We start from the raw sequence: 6501 nt of genomic DNA, 5'->3' as shown, positions 1-6501 counted from the left end.
GTCCCTGGGATTCTCCAGGCAAGAACACTGGAGAGGGTTGCCATTTCACTTGCATGAAAGTGAAAAGTGAAAGTGAAGTCGCTCAGTCGTTCCCGACTCTTAGCAACCCCATGGACTACAGCCCACCAGGCTCCTCTGTCTATGGATTTTCCAGGCAAGAGTACTGGAGTGGGGTGCCAAATATAAACATCTACTTTTGCTTAAAACTATAGCTTTTTGCTGTACACACACAAAAATTATACACCTAAGCTAGGTTTGCATGAACTGGCCAGTGGTTACTATACAATCTCAGCGATATCCTCTTCACTCCAACCATATAGGCCCATATTTAGTTCCATAAACACGAGACTTGCCTACCTCAGGGTCTTTGTGCGTGCCTTTCTTTCTTCCCAGTACTTGACAAGACTGGCTTTTTTCATCCTTTATGTCTTAATTAAAAACACCAAAATGAGAGCAGTGATTATCTCTACATGGTAGAATTTGATATAATTTATTTATATTTCCTTTTTATTTATTTTACTTCATATATTATGTTTTAAAAAGGAAGAAAGACACAAATTATTTTAATCTTTAGTATGCTAGTATACATAGGAAGGAATAAAATATTGATACTACAGTTCTCCCTAATGCTATTTATTTAAAAAATGATAATTTCATCTACAGTGGATTTGTGCTGCTTATCTGGCTGACTGCATTAACTTTTTCTCTTTTTAAATTAAAGTACAGTTGCTGTATAATCATAAGGGATTTGATTTAGGTCATACCTGAATGGTCTAGTGGTTTTCCCTGCTTTCTTCAATTTCAGTCTGAATTTGGCAATAAGAAGTTCATGATCTGAGCCACAGTCAGCTCCTGGTCTTGTTTTTGCTGACTGTATAGAGCTTCTCCATCTTTGGCTGCAAAGAATATAATAAGATTTTGGTGTTGCCCGTCTGGTGATGTCCATGTGTAGAGTCTTCTCTCATGTTGTTGGAAGAGAGTGTTTGCTATGACCAGTGCGTTCTCTTGGCAAAACTCTATTAGCCTTTGCCCTGCTTCATTCCGTACTCCAAGGCCAAATTTGCCTGTTAATCCAGGTGTTCCGTGACTTCCTACTTTTGCATTCCAGTCCCCTATAATGAAAAGGACATCTTTTTTGTGTGTTAGTTCTAAAAGGTCTTGTAGGTCTTCATAGAACCATTCAACTTTAGCTTCTTCAACATTACTGGTTGGGACATAGACTTGGATTACCGTGATATTGAATGGTTTGCCTTGGAAACGAACAGAGATCATTCTGTCATTTTTGAGATTGCATCCAAGTACTGCATGTCGGACTCTTGTTGACCGTGATGGCTACTCCATTTCTTCTAAGGGATTCCTGCCCACAGTAGTAGATATAATGGTCATCTGAGTTAAATTCACCCATTCCAGTCCATTTTAGTTCGCTGATTCCTAGAATGTCGACGTTCACTCTTGCCATCTCCTGTTTGACCACTTCCAATTTGCCCTGATTCATGGACCTGACATTCCAGGTTCCTATGCAATATTGCTCTTTACAGCATCGGACCTTGCTTCTATCACCAGTCACATCCACAACTGGGTATTGTTTTTGCTTGGCTCCATCTCTTCATTCTTTATGGAGTTATTTCTCCACTGATCTCCTCTAACATATTGGGCACTTACCAACCTGGGGAGTTCCTCTTTCAGTGTCCTATCATTTTGCCTTTTCATACTGTTCATGGGGTTCTCAAGGCAAGAATACTGAAGTGGTTTGCCATTCCCTTTTCTAGTGGATCATATTCTGTCAGAATAAGTGAGAAATAGATTTAAGGGACTAGATCTTATAGACAGAGTGCCTGATGAACAATGAACAGAGGTTCGTGACATTGTACAGGAGACAGGGATCAAGACCATCCGCATGGAAAAGAAATACAAAAAAGCAAAATGGCTGTCTGAGGAGGCCTTACAAATAGCTGTGAAAAAAAGAGAAGTGAAAAGCAAAGGAGAAAAGAAAAGATATTCCCATTTGAATGCAGAGTTCCAAAGAATCGCAAGGAGAGATAAAGAAAGCCTTCCTCAGTGATCAATGCAAAGAACTAGAGGAAGACAACAGAATGGGAAAGACTAGAGATTTCTTCAAGAAAATTAGAGATACCAAGGGAACATTTCACTCAAAGACGGGCTCGATAAAGGACAGAAATGGTATGGACCTAAAAGAAGCAGAAGATATTAAGAAGAGGTGGCAAAAATACACAGAAGAACTGTACAAAACATATCTTCATGACCCAGATAATCATGATGGTGTAATCATTCACCTAGAGCCAGACATCCTGGAATGTGAAGTCAAGTGGGCCTTAGAAAGCATCACTACGAACAAAGCTACTGGAGGTGATGGAATCCCAGTTGAGCTATTTCAAATCCTGAAAGATGATGCTGTGAATGTGCTGCACTCAATATGCCAGCAAATTTGGAAAACTCAGCAGTGGCTACAGGACTGGAAAAGGTCAGTTTTCATTCCAATCCCAAAGAAAGGCAATGCCAAAGAATGCTCAAACTGCCACACAATTGCACTCATCTCACATGCTAGTAAAGTAATGCTCAAAATTCTCCAAGCCAGGCTTCAGCAATATGTGAACCGTGAACTTCCAGATGTTCAAGCTGGTTTTAGAAAGGGCAGAGGAATCAGAGATCAAATTGCCAACATCCACTGGATCATGGAAAAAGCAAGAGAGCTCCAGAAAAACATCTATTTCTGCTTTATTGATTATGCCAAAGGCTTTGACTGTGTGGATCACAATAAACTGTGGAAAATTCTGAAAGAGATGGGAATACCAGACCACCTGACCTGCCTCTCGAGAAACCTTTATGCAGGTCAGGAAGCAACAGTTAGAACTGGACATGGAACAACAGACTGGTTCCAAATAAGAAAAGGAGTACATCAAGGCTGTATATTGTCACCCTGCTTATTTAACTTATATGCAGAGTACATCATGAGAAACACTGGTCTGGAAGAAGCACAAGCTGGAATCAAGATTGCCAGGAGAAATATCAATAACCTCAGATATGCAGATGACACCACCCTTTTGTCAGAAAGTGAAGAAGAACTAAAGAGCCTCTTGGTGAAAGTGAAAGTGGAGAGTGAAAAAGTTGGCTTAAAGCTCAACATTCAGAAAACGAAGATCATGGCATCCAGTCCCATCACTTCATGGCAAATAGATGGGGAAACAGTGTCAGACTTTATTTTTCTGGGCTCCAAAATCACTGCAGATGGTGACTGCAGCCATGAAATTAAAAGACGCTTACTCCTTGGCAGGAAAGTTATGACCAACTTAGATAGCATATTGAAAAGCAGAGACATTACTTTGCCAACAAAAGTCCGTCTAGTCAAGGCTATGGTTTTTCCAGTGGTCATGTATGGATGTGAGAGTTGGACTGTGAAGAAAGCTGAGTGCAAAAGAATTGATGCTTTTGAAGTGTGGTGTTGGAGAAGACTCTTGAGAGTCCCTTGTACTGCAAGGAGATCCAACCAGTCCATCCTAAAGGAGATTAGTCCTGGGTGTTCATTGGAAAGACTGATGCTGAGGCTGAAACCGCAATACTTTGGCCACCTCATGTGAAGAGTTGACTCATTGGAAAAGACTCTGATGCTGGGAGGGATTGGGGGCAGGAGGAGAAGGGGACGACAGAGGATGAGATGGCTGGATGGCATCACCGACTCAATGCACATGAATTTGGGTGAACTCCGGGAGATGGTGATGGACAGGGAGGCCTGGAGTGCTGTGATTCATGGGGTCACAAGGAGTCAGACACGACTGAGCCACTGAACTGAACTGATAGCTGCTGTACATGTATTAGCTTTTACTTTCTTAATGTATATTGGAATTTTGGTTTGAACGTTCATTTTGAGTGGGAAGTTTTGGTTTTTTATTTTTCCTCTCTTCCTCTTAGCCTTCTTTACCCAGATGTTTTACAGTTGCCTTTATCTGACTAGAGCTGTCAGGTGAAATATAGGATGTCCCATTAAATTTGAATTTCAGATAAATAACAGATAGTTTTTTAGTGTAAGGATGTCTCAAATATTGAATCAAAAATATCATAAATTTTTTTGCTTAACTGAAATTTAAATCTAATTGGGTATGGTGCATTAAAAAAAATTATTTATTTGGCTGCACTGGGTCTTAGTTGCAGCATGTGGGATCTAGTTCCCTGACCAGGGATCCATCCTGGGCCCCCTGCATTGGGAGTGTGGAGTCTTAGTCACAGACCATCAGCAAAGTCTCTGTGCTGCTATATCTGGCAACCTTATTCCTGTCATTCTATACCCCTATCCAGAACCAGATTTTATTACCGGGATTTTGGCTACCCCCCATATGATATTTAGGTCATCAAAAATTAATAAATAAAACAAAACAGCTGCCTTTTCAGAACCACAGAGAAAATTCTTGCTACATGAGAAATGAGAATTTGCTCTTCTCTGGTGAGAACTTTCTGCTGCTTAGAACATGTAAAAGACCAGTGCTCAAGCCTCAGCCCTTCCTCAGCTCTCCTTCTCCTTCTCTCTGATGTTACCATGCTCATCACCCAGTCAATAGAACATTGTCTTGTACACAGGTCAAGATAGTTAGATGTTGTGAAACTGTGATTTACAAAGGAAAGAGAAGAGGCCGTTCCTATCCCCAAAGAGTTTACAATCTAGTTTGAAGTCAGAAAAAACACAAGGAAAAAAAATAGGAGGGAATTTTCAAAGCAGAATTAGGAGTCAGGGCTGACCAATTAGGCTGAGTCTGATACTGGGGAAAATGGATTGAGATGGTGTTCCACACAAGAAACCAGTATTTACTGGGCATCTGTCATAAGCCCCCTTGATGACTTCATTTAATTCTCATTACAGTTTTATGAAGCAGGACTGGTCATCTTGATTTGGAGGAATGACTGAGAAGGAAATTGAGGCTCAGAATAATTAGATGTCTTGCCCTGTATCACAGGATTAATCAATAGTCTTCTAATTCCACACACATTTTACTAAACCATAGACCAGTGCTGGTTAGTTAGTGCTGGGAAATGTTGCAGAGGGAGGTCAAATAATATAGGTCACATTTTAAAACAAAGTGCAAATTTATAAAAACATTGCAGCAATTTTACTCTAAAAGGACTACACTGCAACATTTTCCATCAGTTTTTTTCCTGTACTTTCTAAGAGACAGTAGATGGAGCAAAAGATATTGATCAAGGTCTTATAATAGGAAAAGAGTTCAGAACTATGACTGTTGACATTTTTGTTAGTCTGTCTTGATGTCTATCCCTAACTTCCATGAGCTATAGGGTAGCTAGACTATTTCTGCAGAGCTTATAGTAATTTGAATCGCCACACTAAATGCTGTTGTGAAATAAAGTGGATTTTTTATTTGTCTGAAGGAGACTGGCAGCATTTCTATTTAGTTTTACTACTAATTAACCTTCAATTATTTGTATAGCATGTAAGATTAACACTGCTCACATATACAAGAGAAAGCAGGTCAATGAAATGTGCACTGAAATAAACTGGATTTTGATGAATTCACTTGGAATGTGAGTTATTCTCTGAGAGAGCTGGGTGCTATAAAGTTTATATTCCTGAGTTGGGAATAACTATGTTTCATCTGAGTGGCAGAGATACAGCAACTTATTTCTGTCTCTGCAAATATGTGGCAATGGAGTTCATGCCATCACACACCACCAACCTGTAGGCAACCACAGCTCTTTTCTGCTGCTTTATCGGCCTCTCCCATAGAACAGAAGGTATAAGACAGGGAGAGTATTTGCTGTAAGTTGAGCTTGCAGGCTGCCCACAAGGAAGATGGAGATTTCACAAGTGTTCTTGATGTAGAAGATGATATTTATGTGCAGTTACTCTGAGCACTGAATTGGAGAAAGGCATAAAATGTGGTGGAAGCAAGTTGGAAAATCTTATAACTAAGTTTGTGGGCCTGAACTTTTTTCAAATATAGGAGAAATCAGAGAGGCAGAGAATACGTTCCCAGGAACCTGCCCCTCCTTCCAAAAAGCCTTGAGAAAAGCAATAGAGGGAAGTCAGCCAAGACAGTACAGACTTAAATTCTCCACCTCAGTGCTTCCCAGTATTAGCAAGTATGATTAGGAGATACAACTGAAGCTAATCATAGGACCTGATGTTTGTGTTTATAATTTTCCATTTCCCTGCACTCTTCCTCTTATGCACGCATTTATTCAGTAAGTGTTTATTGAGTGCCTACTATGTATCAGGCAGGCTACTGAGACTGTGGAGACTATGACAAGGAAACACTGATACTGTCCCCACCCTAACGAACCTTATAAATCAGCAGAAGAGGCAGACGTTAAAGCAGTCAAAAGCCACCGTGAGATTACTACCAAGAGTTCATGGTATTGTGAAGGTCTTTTCTATGTGTCAGGAACTGTTCTAAGAGCTGAGAATATGTCAGTAAACAGTAAAATCCTTCCCCCTTAAATTTTATGTCCTAGTACAGGAGATGTGAGAGTTGGACT

General features: G+C 40.2%; 1 non-coding gene across 1 annotated transcript; it reads right to left on the bottom strand.

Annotated features, from left to right (window-relative positions):
- Positions 1-5382: 5382 nt before the first annotated feature.
- Positions 5383-5511, bottom strand: LOC112441899 (small nucleolar RNA SNORA19). Its single transcript, XR_003029862.1, has one exon. It is a non-coding gene; the product is annotated as a small nucleolar RNA SNORA19 (small nucleolar RNA).
- Between the last annotated feature and the right edge of the window lie 990 nt (positions 5512-6501).

Source organism: Bos taurus, chromosome 16, assembly GCF_002263795.3.
Source record: "Bos taurus isolate L1 Dominette 01449 registration number 42190680 breed Hereford chromosome 16, ARS-UCD2.0, whole genome shotgun sequence".
In the NCBI taxonomy this organism is placed as follows: Eukaryota; Metazoa; Chordata; class Mammalia; order Artiodactyla; family Bovidae; genus Bos; species Bos taurus.
Note: the sequence above shows the minus strand (reverse complement) of the source record. Positions and strands in the feature narration are given on the sequence as shown.